This window comes from Gracilinanus agilis, chromosome 2 (genome assembly GCF_016433145.1).
Source record: "Gracilinanus agilis isolate LMUSP501 chromosome 2, AgileGrace, whole genome shotgun sequence".
Lineage (NCBI taxonomy): Eukaryota > Metazoa > Chordata > Mammalia > Didelphimorphia > Didelphidae > Gracilinanus > Gracilinanus agilis.
Genome location: NC_058131.1, coordinates 36509307 through 36533479, shown reverse-complemented (window position 1 = coordinate 36533479; position 24173 = coordinate 36509307). Strand labels below are relative to the sequence as shown.

Sequence of the window (24173 nt, the reverse complement as noted above, 5' to 3'; positions counted from 1 at the left end):
ATAGATCTTATTCATCCAGATACCAGAAGATCCTAAAGGAAATAGTGTTGACTTGAACTAGCATGTGGATGGATATATGATGTATTAGAAAAAAAACAAACTATAGTAACAATAAAAATTTAATATGAAAAGGCAGCAAATCTGGTGAAATATAATAGTACCACACCATTAGTTAAAGATCCTCTTTTCCATTTTGTCTTTTAGTGATTCTAATGGAGTCCAACTTTTTGCAACCACTTTTGGGGGATTCTTGGCAAAGATCCTGGAGTGGTTTGCCATTTCCTTCTCCAGCTCATTTTACAGATGAGGAAACTGAGACAAATAGAGTTAAGTGACTTGCTCAGGGTCGCACAGCTAGTAGATGTCTGGGGCCAGATTTGAACTTGGGAAGATGTCTTTCTAACACCAGGTCCAGTACTCTATCCAGTGCACCACTTACTTGCCCTTCTTTTCTGTTAGCATGAACTAATGATGAATTAATTACTTTAAGAAGACTATATTTTGTAAGGTTTGTTTAGCTATTTTGAAGTGTTGTGTGGTAAAAAGATATATCAATACATTTTTTAAAATAATGCCATGGGGCACAGCTGGGTGGTTTAGTGGATTGAGAGCCAAACCTAGAGAAAGGAGGTCCTGGGTTCAAATCTGACTTCAGACACTTCTTCACTGTGTGACCCTAGGCAAATCACTTAATCCCCATGGCCAAGCCCTTACCACTCTTCTGCCTTGGAACCACTAGTATTGGTTCCAAGGCAGAAGGTAAGGATTTAAAAAAAATAATAATGCCATGGATCAAAGACTACAAGACATTTAACTAGAAAAGAACAAACTTATCCTACATCAAGTGAAAGCAAAATGTGAGACAGTAAGTATGATTTACTTCCATTGGGTTTTTATTTTGCCTTATACTTAAATCTCTTGGTCACAGAATCTTGATCATAAATATAGGACAGAATATTTGTGGAATGATAAGAAAAAGCCGAGGATGCAGGGTGGTGCCTTTAAGATGGGTTTGTAGAACACTGTAAAGACTGATGCATGTGTAATCGCCAGGTACACTGGGAAGGGAAGCATCATGATGGTCCCCATTGAGTCCAAGGTCTGTGTGAGGATACTAGAGAATCACCTGTCTGTGTAGAATTTTCCAGCATCTTGTGTCCCTTCCCTGAGAAATCAGCATGTTTTCAAAACCAGTAGACCAGAATGACAACCCCAAAAGACCTTACTCACCCTTGGCTTTTTTCAATTTGAATTTCATTGGGAGTTCCTCAGTGTCAGCTTATTTGCCAAAGGTACTAAATTTAATACTCTCTTCACTTTGCCTTTTGGGCTTATCCCCCAGCATATTTCCTATTGAATAAGCTTTAGTCTGTGTGAAAGGTAAATCCACTCCCACACTGTTTTAGCTCTAGAAGATATGTTATAATTAAAATCCAAAAACAGCTCAGATTTACATTAGCCAACATTTTCATCCAGTTAAAAACTTAATTAAACAAAATGTGCCTTGTGAGCAAAGTCTCCTGCTTCCATTTGGCTGTGGGGGCAGAGAAAAGAAGTGAGGAAAAATGATGGCACAGTCGATCAATACCTTCAAAAGCAAAAACAGCAAGAGTAATGTCAACAATGAAAGGCTGGGAAATGATTTTTCAACCAGGAAGAGAGAACCCATCAGGAATTCTAGAGGAAATTTTCATCTTTTATCCCACACTAAGCTAAGGTGTAATGAGTCAATTAGTGGGATTTTCCACAACTATCTACTTTTTACTTCTAATTGGCGTAACAGATAACAAAATCTGGGCATGAATATGATATATTTATGGCTATAAAAAGCAGAAGAGGATGGTGTATTTATTTTTTATCCTTTATTCTGTTGTTTAAAAATTTGAACTTAAAAACAAATAAATTGAACATTTGTGAATATCCAGCAGACCAGAAAAAAAGAGGATTGTATGTAGAAATGAGTCTCTTAATTGTGTATAGCTTACTTTTCTTCTTAACAATATAATAAATTCAATATGTAACTTTCAAAGTTTTCCAAGTTGTTTGTGATTCCAACTGGCCTTCCATTTCCTTCTGTGCATTAAAAAAATGCTTTAATGACCCTTTATTTTTTCTATTTCTTTTTCTTGTCTTTTCCCCCCCTTTTTAAGGGGAAATGTTTTTTTATCATATTTTTCTAATTGAATAAATTGTTGATTCTAATTACTTCACTGCATGCATTCTTACAAATCTTCCAAAGTTTTTCTAAAATCATGCCTTTTATTAATTCTTTTCTTCAGTATTTCATTACATTCATATTCAGCCATTTGATGAATATGCCCTTAATTTCTTGTTCTTTTATTTCTTTAGAAAACAGGCCAAATACTGGATTTACTGAGTAAAAATGTTTAACATAATTTAGTGACGTTTTGGAAGTCATTCCAATTGTTTTCCAGAATGGGTAGACCAACCAATTTATAGCTCAAAAACAGTGCATCCATGTACATATTTTCCCAAAGCCCCAATTGTGAGGTGGAATCTCATTGTTTTTCAATGAGTGATTTATAACATTTTTTCATGAGTTTCTTTTTCTAAAGATTACCTGGTCATCTTCTTTGACTATATATCTACTGGGGAACAACTTGGTTTTGCATATATTTGAATTAATTACTCATATATGAAACCTCTATCAGATAAATTTTTTTCAAAGATTTCCCCCCTCTCATTATCTCCATTATAATTTTAACCATATTGATTTTGTTTATGCAAATGCTGTTGAATTTTATTTAATCAAAATTGTCCATTTTGCCTTCTATAATCTTTATTCTTTCACCATTAACTCTTTCCCTGGTGTGACCTTTTATATCTAAGTCATAGCCATTTGGAGTTTAGACTTGAATGTGGTGTGACATATTTTTCTATACCTAACCTGCCAGCATGCTTTCCAGTTTTCATCCTTATCCTAGGATTTTGCATGTTTTGGACCAAATCCTAAACTACTGTGTTAATTTGCTTTATTCTTTTTTTTTTAAAAAACCTTTGTACTTCGGTGTATTGTCTCATAGGTGGAAGAGTGGGAAGGGTGGGCAATGGGGGTTAAGTGACTTGCCCAGGGTCACCCAGGTGGGAAGTGGCTGAGGCCGGGTTTGAACCTAGGACCTCCTGTCTCTAGGCCTGACTCTCACTCCACTGAGCTACCCAGCTGCCCCCTATTTGCTTTATTCTTAGTGTACCTAACCTATTCCATTGACTGACCTCTCTATTTTAATTATTTATTAAGTAGTTTTGATGATTACTGCTTTGTAATATAGTTTTAAGATCTCATACTACTAGCTAGACTTTTCCCATTCTTTTTAATTGTTTCTTTTGAGAATCTTGACCACAGTATAATGAAATTTATATTTAATAAATGGATTTTGAAGAATGGATTAAAATCAATTGGAGATTAAATAATTTAATCCTAAAGAATTGTGAAATTGAAGTACATGGAATCAGCATTAAGGTTTTTGATTTTCAAGGATAAGTTTACAATGTCTATTAGCCTAATACCAATGTATACCCAAAAGCTTAGACTATGAAAATCTGCCATTGATTGTTAAGTATTATGGGACTTTAATTAATAATTGTGTCTGATTTCAGAAGAAGGAAATCACAAAAGAGCCACTGTACAGTGCAAAGAAGTACAAAGTTAAGGAGACCAACAAGGATGAGGAGACCAACAATCCCTGTGGGGTTGATAAGGATCTGTGCCAAGACAGAGGACTTGTTTTGAGGGTCAAGGAAGGGGCTGTTTGATGCTGGACTTCCCTGTGCCAGATTCCTATAAGTACCTTAGTTTGCCTTTCATTTTGGCTCCCCTATCTCTGAGATTGAAGGTAAAATCAGACCAGGGAATCATATTTCCCTTTTACCTCAAAATCTAGTGCCTTCTCTTTTATCATATGGCAATTTTCTGTAGTCCTGGCTACCGATGGGTAAGTGCAATATTGCTGCAGTTGTCTTGCAGGCTTATAGAACATAATTCACTTTAATTGGGCCTTGCTGGTGATTCAAGAACCTGTTATGGTTTTGTTTCACTCATAATTTTATATACATAAGATTTTGATATATATATATTTTTGTCCAGAACTTATTTTTTTCTCTTCTATTGGACTTTTTTTTTGGGGGGGGTGTTTTCTTTTGAGAATTGATTCATATACCTCATAACTCAGTCATGTATCCCAGGGTGATTCTAGTGTTGGTCAACACCCTCCTCAGAGGAGATTGTAAAATTATCCCCAAATCAAGGTTTAAAATCTTTTAAAGAAATTTTAGGAAAAGAAAATCCCCAACACCTCAAATTTGTGATGATGGAATTAATCCTACCCTGCCTATTTTTAGATCTAATCACCAAAAGTGTAAACAACATCACTTAATTCTCAAGTGGAGACAACTGTAACCCAAGTGTGTGAAAGTGGGTGATGAATCAGAATTGATTGACTGACTCTGGACAGTACTAAGCAAAACCTTTGTTGTGATTGGTACACATAAAGTAGAGGAAGGCACAGGAAGTGATGCAAAAGAAGCACCTTTAAAAGGGAGTGACAGCTTCCTGTGAGTCAGTTCTTCTTCACTTCCTCACCTTGAACTGGACCTGGAGAAGCTCTGGCTAAGAACCTTGGACTGCTTTATATTTCTCCTTAGAACTATAGATGGGTGAGTGAAGGCTGACTCCCTTAGCCTTCCTGGAGGTACTAGCCTCCGGAGGGGCCCTTGATTAGGAGGAGCCCTCATGGCTAAAACCCTTGTTAATTGACTTTTAGGCTCTCTGTCTGGGCCTCTGGAGCCCTGCCAGAGTAAAGCCAAGACTTGAACACATAATCTAGTTCGTTAAGCTAGATCTCTTACTCTACCCTCTTATTTCTCTACTTCACTCTATCCTATATTTTATAAATTGCTAAAAAAAAACATTAGGAATTGGATCAATTCCTTGATGACCACCCCTTTAAATATTCAGACCAACCAACCATAATTTATTCCCTTTACAAATCAAGAAAGTGGATCTTTTGGAGAAGGATGTCTACAGAAACCACACACTATATCAAAAGATCCAGAGTGAACTTTGGGATATAATGAACTGAACTGAAGGGGATTGAACATATCATTTATTCTGAATGTGAACTCTTATGCCAAAGGGGAGTGCCCCCAATTGGCCTTTTGTCAATATGTCTGTCAATCATTTTTTTTGTTTTCTCTTTTCTTTCCCTCATCCCCAAATTGTTGTAATTCCGTCTTTGTAAAGTACAATATTTTACACACCTCTAGTAAGAAAAGCTTTAGAGCAGTGATTCCCAAAGTGGGCGCTACAGCCCCCTGGTGGCTGCTGCAGCGTTCCAGGGAGTGGTGATGGCCACAGGTGCATTTATCTTTCCTATTAATTGCTATTAAAATTTTTTTTAATTAATTTCCAGGGGGCTAAGTAATATTTTTTTCTGGAAAGGAGGCAGTAGACCAAAAAAGTTTGGGAACCACTGCTTTAGAGGTATAAGATGGTTCTTTGAAATGATTCATTTGGGAAGACTAGGCATGTTAATCTCTCAAGACCCCAAGTGGGGAGATTTTAACATGCTTTCTCCCAAAAGAATCACAGGGGTGATTGTTGGAAGCAAATTTCTCTCTCCATTATGTCACCTTTTTTAATGTCATCTCTGTGACCTGGAGGTCAAAAACCACTGAGTAAATTCAGGTATAGATAAACCCTCAGAGAAAGAAAGTTAAAGAACTAAGGAACCAATGAGATGGGAAACTGATTCTACAGGCACTGGCTCCCTGGGCAGCCCAGGCAAATTAAGAAACTGTGGTTGGTTCCTGAGATGTGACATGTGAGAGTTAGTAGGTGGGGAAAAGAGTTTATAAAGTCAGACCAGGAGCCTGTCTGGGTCTTCTGGCTGGAGCATGGAGAGCGGAAGGAACCTTGTCAGAGTTTAGCTACAGGCTCATCATGGTGGCCAATAGATTAGAACGTTAAGTATCTCTCTACCTCATTTCTACCTTCCCCTCTCTTTACTACTACTATTACTTTGATTTAATAAAGTTATTAAGCTACTATCAGCTCATAATCTTAATTATTACAATTCTAAGGCATTTCTTTCCCCTCTTCCCCCCAATAGTTTTTTCTCAGGGGGTAAAGCTAGAACTCCATGCTCATTCCAATTTATTCCATCTCAATTCACTTGATAATTTATAGATTCCTGGCACTTTGCCAAATTTTCCTAATCAAAACAAGATAAGCTTTATTTTAGCAATCTGAGGGGCATTGACTAGTATAGCAAGTTAACACCAAGCAAGGTACAGATGATAAAATCCTTATTTGATCCATGTCTTCTAGCACTTTGGCTCAAGTAGTCTTCCTTTTATAGATCATGATTGGAAGGAAAATGCAGACATACATCTTTTCTTCTCTTCTCTTTCCTCCCTTCATACATGTTATTTTGCTTACTACCATCCACTATTAGGTGGTACCTGGGTCATTTAAAACTAACTTTATAAGTTGTGAGAACCGCAGTATATTTTGCCTTACTATTATTGCTCTCTGGTAGAGACCATTTTTTCACCATAATGTCTATAAATACACTGCTTTGATGATAACAAAATCAGCAGAGGGTGTTAAAAGCACTTTACATCAGAGTGGAGAGGTCAGAGGACATCCCCTTCCCAAGCACCAGAGAAATAATTTAATTAGAAAATGTTTAACAAAATAAATAACTTCAATAATTCAAGCATTTGAGAGATGACTTTTCCTTAGCAGTTTCTATTTTCATTTTTAAAAGTTGATTTATAAAGAACATTTGATACCCATGCATAAACACCTAGTATGTCAAATTTTTTTCCATAGGCCTAATATTTTTTCCAGCTTGGGTTTTTATATAAAATTTTCTTTTCATGGGAAAAATTCATCCTCATCCAAATTTAGGTATTAAAGCAGCAACTTCACTTACTACATACTAATCAATGATGAAACCAAAACAAGTCAGAGCCAATTGTATGCCAGGCATTGTGCTGTTTTTTTTTTATACAAATATTATCACACTTAATCTAAGTTACAAATATTTAAACATTCAAATATCTCATTTGATACAAGTTAGGAAAGGCTTCAAGATCTGGTCCAACTCATACTTGAATAAGAACATCCTCTGTAACATTTGACAGATAATTGCCCAACTACTACTTAAAACTATCAATGTTGAGGGACCCACTAGATTCCCGGAGCAATCTAATCCACTCTTGAACAATTTTATTGTCAGGACAATTTTCCTTTATATTACCTGCTGGTTCCAATATAGACCCTCCAAAACTTTATCCTAGGTTTGAAGGACCCTGTGGATCAATAGTTGCTCAAAAATATAGCTCATATCCCAAAAAACTATATGTTTACCAATAAGTTGGAAGACACATGGAAAAAAAATTTAATCAATTAGCATGGTAAATAATGCAATAAGATACTCCTATGCACACATAGGATACATTTTCCCACAAGTTACCATGGTAGTAATTGGAGTGAACACACAAGCAGAGAATATATGTTAATAATAATGACAATAGCAATAACTAACATTTATATAGTGCTTACTATGTGCCAGACACCATGCTAAATGCTTTACAATTAGTATCTAATTTGATCTTCACAACCCTAGGAGGTAGTTGCTATTATCCCCATTTTACAAATGAGAAAACTGAGGCAAACAGAGGTTAAGTGATGCCCAGGGTCACACCACTATTAACTGTCTGATGTCAAATTTGAACTCAGATCTTCCTGAATATAAATCCACTGCTCTATCCACATATATAACCAGGAAACATCAACAACAAAAAAGATATAGTGAATATTTGGCTTGAGAATAAAGACGTAATCATAGAATGTGTGAGGCTGGGACAACTCATATCTCCAGCATTATAGGACAGCTGACACCCTCTGGTAATTTTGGACAAACTGTTCTCTGCCAGCTGAAGTGTGATCTCCCCCAATGACCACATCATCTCCACTGGGTATCACATCCTCATCCTGGACTGTGTTGTCTCTGACATCTTATACACTGAGGTGCACTCTGAATTTCAACCACTAAGAGCTACCTACTCTTCTGTTCCTAACTCCCAGAGTAGAGTTCAGAAGCTTTTTCTGGAAAGGATAGGTTGAGGTTCTTGGGAGTGCACAGCCTGGAACTACAACATACCACAACCATCTGGTGAACTAACAAAAGGCAGCTGAATTCCCCCAAACATGTCTTTTCTTTTGAATCCTGAAGTCTGATGCTGATTTTAAGTCAATGGTAGTAGTTAACTACTTGATTTAAGTTAGAAAATTCCTCATAACTCCCATTATAAGCCTGTCCCTAAGCATAATGGCACACAAGCTCTAAAAGGAGTTATGTGGTAGGATGGATTTTTAAGGCTCATCTTGCTCCCAAGATCCACCAAGATGTTAATTATGTTCAGTGTTCCTCTACAGTGATTTTATGTGTATTAAGGCTTCCCTTTTGGTTAAAGACTCTTTCACATTTATAACAGATATTGAATTTCATTTCTGTATCTGTTATTGTGTTTTTATTAAGCTTGCCCTTCCGGATAAAGGCTTTCCCACATTTACTACATTGAAAGGGTCTCTCCCGATTATGATGGTAAGTTAGGCTTTCCTGATTGGTGAAGGCTTTCCCACAATCGTTACATTTATAGGGTTTCTCTCCAGTGTGAATTCTTTTATGTCTCTTAAGGCTTCCCTTCTGACGGAAGGCTTTACCACATTCACTACATTCAAAAGGTTTCTCTCCAGTATGAGTGATTTTATGCAGAGTTAGAGATCTCTTCACACTGAATGATTTTCCACATTCATTACAAACATAAGGTTTCTCTCCAGTATGAACTCTCTTATGTATAATAAGATTTGCTCTTGTAGTAAAGGCTTTATCACATTCATTGCACTGAAATGTTTTTTTCCCAGTATGAAATACTCGATGATTATTTAGGCTTTGATGGCTGGTGAAAGCTTTCCCACATTCACTACATTTATACGGTTTCTCTCCAGTATGAATTCTCATGTGCCTTTTCAAGTTTTCCATTGCAATAAAAGCTTTCCCACATTGGTTACATATGTACGGTTTTTCTCCAGTATGAGATCTCTTATGTCGTTTAAGGTTTGCCTTGTGGGTGAAGACTTTCCCACATTCGTCGCATTGGAAGGTTTTATCTCCAGCATGAAACAGTTGGTGACGAATTAAACTTTGATGATCAGTGTATGCTTTCCCACATTCATCACATTTATAGGGTTTCTCTCCAGTATGAGTCCTCTTATGTGTTTTAAGGTTTGTACACCACCTGAAGGCTTTCCCACATTCATTACATATATAAGGTTTCTCTGCACTGTGAACTCTTTTATGTCTATTGAGAGCTCGCCTCAGGATAAATGCCCTCCCACATTCATTACATTCAAAAGACATCTCACCTGTATGGATTCTTTCATGACTTTTAAGGTTTCCCTTGAGGCTAAAGGCTTTCCCGCACTCATTACATATGTAAGGTTTTTCTCCACTATGAAGTTTCTTATGTACCCTAAGGGATGCACGGTATCTGAAGCCTTTCCCACATAGATTACATTCCAAATGGTTTTCTCTAGTATGACTTATTTGATGTGTTTTAAGGATTCCCCTCTGCCTAAAGCATTTCCCACATTCATTACATTTATAGGGTTTTTCATTAGCATGCATTCTCTGATGTCGCATAAGGCATGAGTAGTATCTGAAAGTTCTCCCACATGTATTACATTTCAATTGTCTCTCTTTAGTATGAATTATCTTATGTTTATTAAGGATTCCTTTCTTGCTGAAGGCTTTCCCACAATCATCACATTTATAGGGTTTCACCCCACTGTGAGTTCTTTGATGAATAGCAAGGCATGAAATGCTGCTGAAGTTTATGTTACATTCATTACACTTATGTAGTTTCACTTGAGCATGTTTTCTATGGTAATGAATAACATTTGACTGGTAATTGAAGGGCTTTTTGCACTTACTGTCTTTACGAAGTTTCTTCCCAATGGAAATTCTCTTGTGTTTAAATGGGCCTAAAACATATTCTAAGTTCTTTCCAAGTGTATTACATTTAGAGAGATTTTCTCCTACAGGAACTCTCTGTTGAGGAATGACAACTGACCCAAAAATGAGCTTTCTTCCAAATATATTACATTCATTAGAAGATTCATTAGTGATTTTTTCCTCCCTAGACTGTGTCTCTAGGTTTTCCTTCTTCCTATCTAACTCAACATCATAAGGCCAAGTTTCTTTCAAAGTAGACTGCCAGGGGCCATCCTTTGTGCATATCTCTTGAAATGGTTCTTTCATAAATATATTCTGCTTTCGAGTTGGCTTCTTGGTTTCACACCTTGTCTTCTGACTAAGGGAATCTGAAAGCAACACAAACATGTAAATAATCATTGTTCTCTGTGGTGAAAGAAAGCAAAGGGATCTATACGAAGTCTAGATTGTCTTTTCCTTCAAAGAAAATTATAATTAACTTGGAAAAAGTTGAACAGTCATTGTTACCAGGAATCTAAAGTCCAACATAATTAAGGAAATATATCAGAGTAACTAGCTGCCTAGGATTTAATAAATTACATTCCACTGCACTGAAAGCATTTATAAATGTCATCAGAATTTTCTGACTCATAATAGTTGGGGGAAATGTTTCCATCTTTAGAAAGAAGAAATAGATTAATTTTGTAAACTAAAGTGATAAGTTTCAAGGGAATCTCAAGAAAAATTCAGGGGAAAGCTTATCAAACCAATGATTTATAATTATTTAGTAATAATGTATATGCCATACTAATTAAACTATCAAAAGATTACTTTAAAGAGCTAGAAAAAACAACATGGAGAAATAAAAGCTCAAAAGCCTAAAGGGAAATTTTTTTTTAAGTGTCAAAGAAGGGAGCCTAGCAATACCAGTTCTCAAACTATACTACAAAACAAAAATCATCAAAACTATTTGGTATTGGTTACAAAAGTGAGAAAATTATGAAACAAATTAGATATACAACATACAGAAGTAAATGGATCTAGTAGATCCAAATACCTCAATTACAAGAGCTCACTATTTTTCTTGGCAAGGGTTGGGGTGGGATGGGAACCCATGCTGGGAAAACTAGAAAGGAGTCTGAGCAAAAACTAGGTTTAGAATACTCAACACCCAAGTAAGTTCCAAATAGATATATAAATATAAATGGTCATGTTCTAAACAAATTTGAGGAGTCAAAAATAAATTACCTTTCTTATCTGTGATAAGGATAAGAGTTCATGACCAAACAAGGGACTAAAAAATAAAACAGACAACTTTGACTGCATAAGTTTTTGCACACACAAAATCAATGTAGCTATAATTAGAAAGGAAGCAAGTAATTAACAAAAACAATTATTTGCAGAATTTCTCTCTTCCAATCAGCCCTTCACAATACGTCATGTATTCTTCTCACAGAGTTAATTTCATCATACCACTTCCCTTATAAAAAACTTCTGATTTACCCCAATGAAACTAAGTTATTGGATAATTCAATTCCCCAGGGAAACTATACAAGGCCTCACAAAGCAACTTCTGCTCCCATTTTTGCCTAATCTGCCTTTCCATCTCCACCTCATCAAACTCCAGCCAAGTCCTCTCAGTTACCCAGTTTTCTTAATAAAGCTTTACCAAATCATTCATCCTTAATTACTTGTTCTTCTTAAAGTGCTACAAATGATAACACTATCTTGCATATACTCAAACTGCTTTCTAAAAAAACGTCCTGATTTTGAAAGCCCTCACCGTGTTGTCCCAAAACTCTCACATAACCAACAATGTTGTCAAATCTCACTTTGACAGAAAATTGATTGCTCTGTGAGGACATCACATGTCTTCCTACCCCACATACTATAACACAACCCTTCTGAAAAGGCCTAGGAATCTTTAAGGAGAGCTCCCTGTCCAACACCTTTACTGACCAGCTGGGTTGATACTCATTGTGTCCCCCATTTTGCTTTTCACGTACTCACCTAGAAAAGTGCTAATCAGGACACCTTTCTCTGCCATCCATGGGGCTTCTATTCTTTCCAACTGGGAGATCACATCTGGTATGGAAATAGGAAGGCCTCCTTATTGGAAAATAAATTATAAAATGCTGAGATCAGAGAGAGAATCCAGAATTCAGACTTACCCTCTTTATCATTTGGGAACTGAGAGCATGTTACCATGACCCAGGTGGTAGTACATGATACCACAAAGCATGAAGGATGCATCGGTCACTGGCTTAAAGGAAATGACTTCATCCAATATATTTTTTCCTAGGAAGATACAAACCTTCATGTCTTCAAGCATCTACACTGGATCTTTGGGGAGGCTCTTTGACCTGAATGAAGAACCAATAGTGGAAGTGTAGCTTTTGGGGCAGCACAATAAAACTACCCTTTTCCCATCATACAAGTCAAAACCCTTTCACTTAAATAGAGAAGGCAGAAACACCAGTGACTCTGGGTATAAACAACTATGAAACTGCTTCCTATCAGGTATATTCTGTATATTTTCCCTCCAAGAGAAGGGAAGAATGTTAGGCACCAGTCAGTTGAGAAGAAATTAAAATGCAAAGACAACCCAAGAAAATCTGTCTAGAGGAGAGCTGACCTTACCAAGAGAGACAAAATTCTCATAGTTCTCCAGCATCACATCCCAATACATGTCCTTCTGAGAAGGTTCCAAGAGCCCCCATTCCTCCCAGGAGAAGTCCACGGCCACATCTTGGAATGTCAGAGGTGTCTGAAATAGGACACAAGATGCCCACTCTCTCAAGGATCAATCCTCAGGGAGATATGAAGAAGACATGAAGTTGGCAGAATATAAAGGCCCTGATTCTCAAAGCAATAAAGGTTTTAAGTATTCCATTTTTAATATTTCTGGAGGGATTACTTATTGGTTATCTAACTTTGCATTAGATTCTATAATATTAAAAAAGCTTAAGACTTAAAGTTAGCCTTACAAATGAGCTTCCACATTGAAACCAAAGGGAATCATACATTTTACTTGCAAACTCTGAAATCACACAATTGACAAAGCATTTGAGGATTATAATATCACCTATTCCCTTATATTGTGCTTCCAAATTTGTGAATGCTACAAGGATGCTGAGGTATGTGTAGACCACACTTTAGTTAGTTATTCATTAGTCAGCTACTTGATTCTAGTATATCATGCAATCATCCCGAGCACCACAATTTTAGGGGGTTGTACTAATATTTTCCAATTAATTAGTAACTTTGCAACCTTTTTTCTTGTTCTGACTTGTAAAATGAGTTTTAAAATACCACCTGCTTTATGGTCTTGTTATGAGAATCAAAGGAGAGGGGATTGGTAAAGGACCTGTCATTTTGCTTCTATGAGGAGCTCCCTGGCAAAGAAATTCCCTTCACCAATACAGGTCAGTACTTTCCTTTTAGCTATAAGAATCTTAGAAAGTTCCTCTGGAACACTGAGTGATTAAGTGACTTGCCCAGGAGGAAATCTGGCTTTAGAAATAGAAGAAAGGCTGTAGAAATTCTTCTGTTCTAGCCAAAAACACAGGAGCCTTTTCCAGAAATCCATAATGCTTCTTATAATACAGTTCCCTCTGATTTTATACATTGTATATTCTGTTCTCTAGGTTTTGCCTTCAAGTTGTCTTGGTGAATACAGATCATCTGGCTCAGATCAACTACATGCCTAGATGCTGAGAGTTGGCAAGAGTGACTGCTGAATCATAATCAATGATATTTGAAAGTTTATGAAAAATGGGAGAGGAACCACATGTTGAGATAATAGCAAATACTGTCCAGATTCATACAAAATGGGCAAAGAATAGAATCTGCAAAATAAAGGGTGCTACATAAAGCACATAAGCCTTGTTCTAATAGGTTGGTTGATTTTACTAAACTTTTTTTTCCCCTCTTTTTTATTCTTTATTATAAGAGATAGCTCTCTAGGAAGGGTGCAGTGAGTTACAAAAGAAAATGAAAGCAATATAGAAGCAAGACCTACCAATAAAAATTTAATTTGAAGATCAAGAGAAAAGGAGAGAGGAACCACAATATTAGAGAAAGGCAAATGTTTTCCTAATTTACCAAAATGTGCATACAAATGTGATAAAAATCTGTTCACTAATAGATAAGTAATTAAAGGATATTAACAATTCTCAAAAAAATTAACAACTATAATAAAAAGGTTCCCCAAATCACAATAATAACAGAAATGTAAATTAAAACAACTCTGAGGTTTTACCTCATACCCTACCAATAGGCAAAGAAACAAAAGATGGGAATGGTCAGTGTTGGAGGGGTTGGGGAAAATAGGCACAACTGGTGCATTGTGGGTAGAACTGAGAATCAGAACAATTATTTTGGAAAGCAATTTGGAATTATACTAAGATGCCCATGCCCTTTGACCATGAAAGAATACTACAAGGTTTATGTTTTAAGAGGCTATGTCTAGACATTCCCATAGACACCAAAATCTTTGTAGCAGCACCTTTTGGGATGGCAAAGACTTAGAAACAAAATAGATGTTCATCATTTGGAGAATGGCTAAACAAATTGTGATACATAAATATAATGGAATAGTACTGTTTCTTAAGAAAAAAATGTAATAAATATAGAGAAGCCTGGAAAGATCTACATAAACTGATGTGGTAAAGTGGAATCAAGAAAACAACATACACAATATTTACTACAATAATATGCACAATAAACAATATACACTACAATAATATAAATGGATAGAACCACAAAAAATAATCAATAGTGTATGTTGCATAATTAAACACATTTTTCCATAGCTAGAAAGAAGAAATATGAGAAGACAACTCAACACCCTTTGTGAAGGTGGGAAATCCACAAATCCTTGGACAAAGCATATAATTAAAGGCTTTTTTGATGTGTCAGTTATGCTGATTTTTTTATCTTTCTCTTCTTTGTCTTTAAAAAATACTATAAGAGATGAATCTTTGGGAAGGGGATGGATATTGGGGGAAAATATGGTCAGGTTAAAAAAACAAAAGATATCAATAGAAATTTGTTTTTTAAAAAACTTTACAGAAATCCAGGTTACCTTTATCCAGGGCATCCCTTTCATCCATGTAATTTGGTAGTAGTACTCCTTCTCCCTGTTCACAATATTACCAGCTTAGTTTAGATCTGTATTACCTCTTGGCTATGTTACTGCCAACAAGCTCCTCATCCATCTGTCTACCTCATCTCTCCCCATTCCGATTCATCCTACACCCAAGACATTGCAATGATTACTTCCCTGATCCTAGAAATTTTTCCTCTCACAAACCTGCCAAAGATCCCATTTTTTTTTCTGATCATTACATCCTACTGCTGACTGAATCTCCAATCCCTAATTCTCCTCCCTGGTCTTTAGAAGACCAAACTAATAAGATAAAATTTAATAGGAAGGAATATTGTCATAAAACCATGGAATATAAGCCTTGGAAGAGACTTCAATTAGCAGGAAGACTTGCTACCTGACAGAGTCTGTCTAGCATGTACTTGAAGTTTTACACGTGGTACAAAAAAGTCAACTTCACAAATATAAAACTGAGGAGGCACAGTAAGATAGTCATTGTTCTGTAAATATTTGGGAGTTTTATCAGATGGGAGGCCAATATGATAGAGCAGTCAGAAGATCTTCTTAGGCTATATTAGAAAGTTATAGCTTCCTGGAATAGAGAAAGGATAATGCCACTATTTTCTGCCCTTTAGCAGAGAGAGCTTCATTTGGCAAACCCCAGTTTAAGAAAGCCATTGAGCCTTCTTTGAGTCTCCAGAGAGGAGCAACCATAATTGGTAAAGGACCCTGAATCAGTGTCATGTGAATCAAGTGAAAGAAAAAGGCATGTCTAAAGACTCATGATTAACATGATAGATGTTTTCTGGTATTTGAAAGCCTATCTCCTGGGAGTGAGTCTTGTACAAAACCAGGGACACAATGGTTAGAACTGGCAAAAAAGTCCCCCACTGCCCAGCCCTTATCGCTCTTCTGCCTTGGAATCAATACACAATATTGATTCTAAGATGGAAGGTAAGGGTTAAAAAAAAAGTGGCAAAAAAATTAAATATCAGGAAAAATATTCTAACAATTAGACCTATATGAAAGCAGAATGGGTTGCCTCAAGAGGTAGTGTATGCTTCTGCTTTTGGAGTCTTCAAATAGAAGCTGGACAACCCCTTGCAATTTTATATATGAGGATAATATTATAGTGTTTATTATGTTATAAAGATTATAATGGGGATTCCTTTTCTCAGCTAACAAGCATTTAAGCACCTACTATGTTCCACCACTAAGCTAAATGCTCAAAACCCAAAGAAATGCAAAAAGCACTTCCTGTTCTCTAGGAACTCACAGTCTAAGGAATGTATGAATTGTATTGGACTAGATGGCCAACAAGGTCCCTTCCAACTCTCATATCCCATTATTTTTTGATCTGCATTAATTCATACAAATCTTCCAATGTTTCTCCAAAATACTCATACACATCATGGCTTATGGGACAATATTCCTTTAAATTTATATATCACAGGGGCAGCTAGGAGGTTCAATACAAATCCAAGCCTGGAAAGTTCCTGGGTTCAAATTTGACCTCAGACACTTCCTAGCCATGTGATCCTGAGCAAGACACTTAACCCCCAATTGCCTAGCCTTTACAACTCTTCTGCCTTAGAAATGATACTCAATATTGATTCTAAGAGAAGGTAAGGGTTTAAAAATAGATTTCTATATCACAATTTGTTCAATCATTTCCCAACTAATGAGAATTCAACTTGTTTTCAGTTCTTCACTTCACAAAGGGAAGAGAAGCAAAATGAATATTTGGGTAAACAGGGGATTTTCTTTCTGTCTTTAAAGGCTTAAAGATAAAGGGGTAGAAACAGGAACTCTGGATCAAAAATTTAAAACATGAGTTTGTAAGCAGACATAACTAAGATAATGGCACAAAAGGCAAACCAGATTCCAGTACTTTAATTCTATGAGAATAAAATGCTTTTCTCAAACAAAATATACATGCACAATAGGCACAGTAATACAGGAGAAAAAAATATTGGCTTTGGAGTCAAAGAACTTGGGTTCAAATTCTACCTCTGATATTTATAATACCTGTATGATCTTGGACAAGTCATTTATCCTCCCTGAGACTCAGCTTTAATTGTAAATTGAGAGGCTTAGAACATGGTCTTTGAAATTTCTCCTAGCTCACAGACTCTGATCCTAAGTAAAGATACAGGAAAGAAAATCTCTTTGCAGAGTAGCTGAAAAAATTTTGACATGTAAAGTCTACAAAGAACTTATCCAAATCCCATGTCCTTAGCAGAAAAGTGGGAAAAGATATTAGCCAAAAATTCCCAAAAGATGTAAGAGCCACCCAAAAAGTACCAGCTCAATAGGGCTGATATTCAGACAAATGCAAACTCTGCCCTTTCTGTTCATACCAATCAAATTGAGTGAACAACTCAGACAGAGTTTGTGGGGAAGTAAAAATACTAGCAAACATTTCTTGGTCCTAGGGGGCTGCCAGATGTTCCAACCATTTTAGAAAACACTTTGGAATTTCACAAGAAAAGTTGCAAAGCTCTTCATACCCTGACCAAGCTGGCTAGTTCCACAATTAGTTAGTTAGTTTGTTTACCCTAAAGGAGTTTACTGACAAAAAACCTAAATACAAAAAAATTTTTTAGTAATAATAGTTGCAATAGGAAAAAAGGCAACTTTATTTCCAAAGAACTGACTGGTTACTGTGATTTAGGAATTACAAATTTGAAGATTTCTAAGAAAGAGAAAGATTTATAAGAGGGGGTATAAAATGAACAGAGAGGAATCTTAAGAGTAACATACACAATTACGAAAGCAACCTGAATGAAAATCACTTTGAATGACAATATAAATCATGACTAGTAGTGTTGATTTAGGATCAGAAGACTGAAGTTTGAGTTAGGACTCTTATCAGTTACTAAATGTGTGACCTTTGGTAAATTATCTGTTTTCTCATCTGCTAAATGAGGCAGATGGACTAAGTACTTGACTTAATGTTAATTCTAGCTACTAATCAATTGATGAATAATGGACAATATTGCTACTAACTTACAGAGGAAATCCACTCTTACTTTTAGCAGAAAACTACCAAAGGATAAGGTTTCATGAATTATGAAATCAGAAGGTTGGATTACATTTCTTCTAGCTCTAAAAAAATCTATGAACTCTATATTGTCTGTCAAAATTGCCAGAGTCTTTGGGGATACAAAAATGGGTTCAGGCCCTTGGACACAGAAGATAGAGAACGTGAGAAGTGAAGTATTCACACTTTGAGAAAAGGAAAACATTTCAGGGGAAAAAAAATCTTTAACTCACCTGAGACCTGAGGAGTACAGAAGTCATTTCCCCCACTCCTTGTTTCACTTTTCTTGGGGAAGAGCAAAGTATTGAAAAGCCAGATCTGAAGGATAAAAAGGAAGTTAAGAAGGAGAACAATCCTACCTTGTAGTTCCCAAACTAAGAGTTAAATTTCCCATCCAGGCACACATCTATTATCTGTACAGAGGGATGACCTATTAACTGCATTGACTATGTTTTAGAGACCTGAGAGTTAAGGTGCTGGATAGTTGAGTCCACCAGAAATTCAGGCTCTGAATAAACTAACTTCTTTGGGTTTTGTATCAGTTCATGACCACCTGAGCAAGAGAGTTTCTAAGAAGTCCAGACAAGACACTGAAGGACAAGGATCCTATCTCTGAAACTAGCCCCAATCAGCCATGGTATCATTCAGATGCTCTCCCTACTTCCTTTTTCTCTCCTTTGTCCCATCAATCATTACAATGCTCAAAAACCCCAAAGAAAAATATCTGGAAGTATAGGTGACAGGTAACACCTTGTTCCTCTACCAATATATTACTTTAGAGGGCTTGAAAAGTGAGGGAGTATTCTTAACACAGGAGGAGTTAGTTGGCACAATGGATAGAGTACCAGGACTGTAGTCAGGAAGATCTGAGTTCAAATTTGGCCTCAGACACTTAGCTATTTGTCCCTTAGTCACTTATCTCTGTCTCAGTTTCTTCATTTGATGATGCACTGGCAAAGGAAATGGCAAACCACTCCAGTTATCTTTGCCAAGAAAACCCCAAATGGGGTCATGAAGAGTTGGACACAATTATAAACAACTTAGCAATAATTCTTAACACAGATCAAAGATGGAACTTTTCCTGTGCAAAAAGAGAAAACTATCTCTGAAGGTATTTTATCAGCACTCTAAACTGGACCAAAAAAAAAAAAAATCAGAGAATCTCAGAAACCTCCTAACTCCAGTTAGCTATCAAAATATCTTGCTTTGGACACCTTAGTCTTATATAATGGTCTTCTCCTATTGTTCTTCTACAATACATATTTTGATTTAATACATACATAATCACTCATTTGGAGAAGTCTTTGCAGCCAAATGTGTCTAATAAATTGAGAAGAGACTGATCATCTGTTTTTAAAACTTCTAGAACTTACACTAATATAGGGAGTGTCCTTGCTTCACCAACATGTTGAAGTCTGTTGAAACATTATGGAAATGATCAGGACAAGGGAGAAAAGGATAAATACTCCCCCAAGGGGCAGATAAGGTTAAAAAAGCAGAGGCTACAAATCCTAGGTTTCCACACTTGCCCTTGATTCCTGGCAAAATTCTTGAAACTCTTATTAAAGATAGATAAGGAGGCAGGAGGCAAGAAGCATCAGCAGAGCCTCCTCCAGAAGAGGCTACCCTTAAAATAAAAAGTAATAAAACAGAAGAAAAGGTTACATCACTCTAACGTAATTTCTTTTGATACAACGGTTCCCAGAGGGGTGGATCATACTACAGACAAAGTTCACCTTTGCTTCACTGTCATTCCTGTCCAGCCCCTGCAGAGCTCTGTCCTGGATGCACCCCCTTTTCTTCCCTCTCTACCCTGGCTCTAGGGAAATCAATCTATCCATCAATAATTATTTATTAGGTGCCTACTATGTGCCAAGAGGCTCCCTTTTGGACTCTCATTTCTTCTCTAAAAGGGGACCGCCCGTTCCTCTCCAGGGTTGATCCTCACTTTGTTTGGGTTCAAATTCCTAGTCCCATTCTTGCAGCCTGTGACAGCCCCCCTTCATTCCTTCCCGCCTCCCTGAGCTCTCCGACTCTAGGGGGCGCGCGCTCGAACACACAGGCACACACACCCACTCCCCTACATATACCAATCTACGCGGACACCCACACACACTCAGCGGACAGACACATATCCTTCCCCATACACACAAGCACACGCCTGAATATACATCCATGCGTGCACATACACACGCCCCTGCACACACCCCTACATGCGCACACAGGCACACCCTTGCACACAACCCTATACACACGCGCGCACTTCAGCATACACCTACGTACACACGCACACACACCCCTGCACACACACCTACACCTCAGCATACGCCTACCCACAGGCACACCCCGAGTACATTTCAGCATACACGTACACACACACTCTCTCACACTCTCTCTCTCTCCCAGACTAACTTGCCCACCTGCAGAAAGGCCCAACAACAACCCAAAGCCGGGAAAACCAAACCTTTCCTCGGACTCCCCTCAAGAACTGCGAATGCGCGAATCTCACCCTGAACTACATTTCCCACAATGCACTCGGCTCTATCCAATCAAAGCTCGAAAAGTCCAGTAGCGGAGAACTTTATCTCCGAAGTGAGGCTGGAAAATGGCCGTCTTTGGGTTTCTTTTGCGCAGGCGCTTCAAAGAGACCTGACAGGCTACATCTCTGTCCAAGTGAGGAGCTTCATATTTAGCTTTTATAAAGGAAGGTTTTGTTTTTTGTTTTTAATTTTTCGAGTGGTTCATGTCATAATGAGTAATTCTAAAAAGATGAATTCTCTATGTGAGGCAAACATGAAAAGAAACAAGCAGGTCTGGCTGCGTAGCCAATGAAAAGAGGCTGCTCCCACCCACGTGATAGGCTAAGCTGCAGGCGCGCCTGTTCTGTGGCCAGTGGCCAGTGGCTCCGCCTTCTGTTATTTGGAAATGCGCAAACAACAATCACAACCGCCTCTTCATTGTTCTGAGATGAGAGTAAAATCGAGTTTGGAATAGCAGCTAACATGTTAAAAGAGGAAAATGTTTTAAGATTTTTAGAAAAGCATGTAGAGGAGATTCACAGTTTTATAAGGAAAAGGCTTCTTTTTCTACTCTTTCAATAAATTCGTGCTGTTAAAAGTTTTTCAAGTTTATAAAAATAATTTTTAAAACTTACTAGAAAAAATTGAAACACAAAGACCCATAAATAATTAAAATAAGCTGGGGCAAAATTTAATATGCTACTGGTAAATGGCTCAGATGCAACCTCTCTTTCAGTGCGAAGAGCTGGCTTTGAGTCCAGTAAAATCTGGGCTCAAATCCTGCCTCTGAAACACTGGCTGTGACCTTGAGTGTCACTTCATTCTCCAGGTCAATATGCAAATGAAGGATCCCTGGCGGAACATGTTGAACTGCTTTGGAAGAGACAGTTTCCTCATCCAGGGTTTTCCTATACATATGAAATCATAGATCAAATCCTAATCCTCCTCCCTAACAGATGAACTAAAAAACACCAACTGTAGCAATTAAGACCTCAGAAAAGGCCATGACAAAAGTGACCATGGTTGAAAAGATAAGTGGAAAACTACATTATGCTTTAAAGTGCTAGAGGCAATGAAGTAATATCAATATTTAATAGAGACTCTTGGTGGCATAATATCCAAGTTCCTAGTGAGGAGTTATTTATTAAGCACCTATATAAACTAGGCACTGTGCTAAGTACTAGGGATTAATTTTCCTTCTATCATTAAGTTCATTCTGATTGTAGTGTTAAAGGAAATTTTGATTTTTTTAATTTCCCTTCTTTAATTATCATTCAGGGCTCAGGGTTATTCTTCCTGCAGTTGTAGCCTAACTGGTACCCAGTCTTCTGTTAATTTTAACCTCACCTGACCAAAACCTGACTCATGAAATAATAGTGTTAAAGGAAGATTTAACATTCTTAAGACAGAAACCAAAGGGTAATTTAAAAACCTTTCCAAGAAGACTTCTAGTTGTCCTTGACTCCTTAGTCAATATTAGAAAAATTTAGATTTAAACTTCTTCTCCCTTGTTCAGTCCATTATGAACCCTCTAAATCAGTGGTTCCCAAACTTTTTTGACCTACTGCCCACTTTCCAGAAAAAAATTACTTAGTGCTCCTGGAAATTAATTTTTTTTTAACTTTTTAATAGCAATTAATAGGAAAGATAAATGCACCTGTGGCCATCACCGCTCCCCTGTATCACTGCAGCACCCACCAGGGGGTGGTGGCGCCCACTTTGGGAATCACTGCTCTAAATAATTTAACCTTTAACTTGATAGTTTACTCATAGAGTCTGATTAACTAGGTTGGTTTGATTAGGGGATTATGAGATTATCTGCCTAACTAAATTTGTTCAGTTTTTATGATATTGAAGGAAACATGGGATTGTGAATCTTTTAAAAATTCTGTAGCCTAAAAAAAGTAGATTTAAAATGATTATTTCTCTGTAATGGGCATATATTTGTCTATTTAAAAAGCCTTTTTAGAAATTCTAATCTTGTTCAGGTTGATTTTTTTCTCTCCAAAGGCTGAATCCCTGTGTATGAGGATATTAAAACCTAGGTTTTTACCTCTATAATTTCTTCATTGTAGTAGATTTATTTGGCAGCAGTTACCCACCATGCAAATTTATAAAGGATAAATTTCTCTCAAAACAAATGTGCTAGGCCAAGTGCTAGGGACTGAAATAAGATAATTATTTGACCTAGACTGATGGTAATCCAGCAAAGTACTCTGTTCTGTCTGTAATAGGTTGTAGGCTGGTCATTCGGCCTCACCACCCGAATGACAATTTAACACGATCTGACTGCTGTTGATCTTGTAAAATAGTATTTTGATTTATTAAATATTTCAACACAGGGAAAGGAAGGAGGGCCCAGGGAGTGAATTCCTTAATTCCAATTTCTCTAATTCTTCTCCCTCCAATCTACAGGTTCCTCATGAAATTGTCTTCTGGTCTTGCTATTCCCTTTTCTTCACTGTCTGTCTAGACCCCCCAAACCCTATCTAACTTCCTGACCTACTAACCCTCCAAATATTGATGGTGGATGAGTTTATAGTTCAGCAGGAATAGATAGGGTGAGGTAAATAGCAAAGTCACCCTAGTGGGCCCAGCCAAATATGGCCACAGCTTCACTTCCAGACAGACGAGTCACTGGGCTCTGGTTGGCTTTTTCTCGGCCAAGATGAACTCTCTTGTGCTACTGGAGCATAGGAACTAGGCTGATGGGAACAGAAGAAATCTGAGTGGATAGGATTTCTCTCTCAAAGACAGGTTGGTTGATGGAAGAATCACAGGAACAGGGCAAATGGCTTCCCACAGAAAGTCCAGTAACCCACGGCAGGAAGCGCTCTCCTCAAACTTTTGAAGAGACAGGAAAACTCCCCCCCATTGTCTCTGTGAGTCTCCTTATAGCCATTCCTCACATTCTGTGGAATCTCTCCAGTTTAGTTCCATGCGTGAGCCAACCCTGCTTTGCAAAGTCAAGCACAAACCTTTGCAAAAGCTTCTCCCTTGCTCTCTATCTTTTCCTCAGGACATAAACACAAAAATTGTTCCTGTTCCCAGGGAATATCAGTCTATGTTGGAAACAACCATGCATAAACAAAATATATTCAAAATGACATAGGAGACATGGATATGAATTGATTTCAGAAAAAAAAAACAGAAGGATGAGAGAGATACACTGAGAGAAGGGGAGGAGAAAAATGTAGAATGGGGAAAATTATATTATGAGAAAGAGATGCACAAGAAAGAGTTTTTACAGTAGAGGGGAAAATGGGAAGCCAAGGAGCACCTCTTTAACCTCACTCTCATCGGAATTGGTTCAAAAAGGGAAAAATATATATACACCTTCACCTGGATATAGAAACACAAAAGTCCCTCACTATATCGTGGTTCACTTATCAAGGCTTCACTGTATTGTGGGTTAAAAAAAAAATCTGATTCTGTATCACGGAATTTTTGCTATACCATGGGATTTGGGGGATGAATACCAT

General features: G+C 37.2%; 1 long non-coding RNA gene across 1 annotated transcript; it reads right to left on the bottom strand.

Moving 5' to 3' along the window:
- Nucleotides 1-10329: 10329 nt before the first annotated feature.
- LOC123236580 lies at nt 10330-12735 on the bottom strand. Its single transcript, XR_006505428.1, has 3 exons — nt 12663-12735; nt 12033-12131; nt 10330-10411 (listed from the first exon to the last, which is right to left on the bottom strand). It is a non-coding gene; the product is annotated as an uncharacterized LOC123236580 (long non-coding RNA).
- Nucleotides 12736-24173: the final 11438 nt, after the last annotated feature.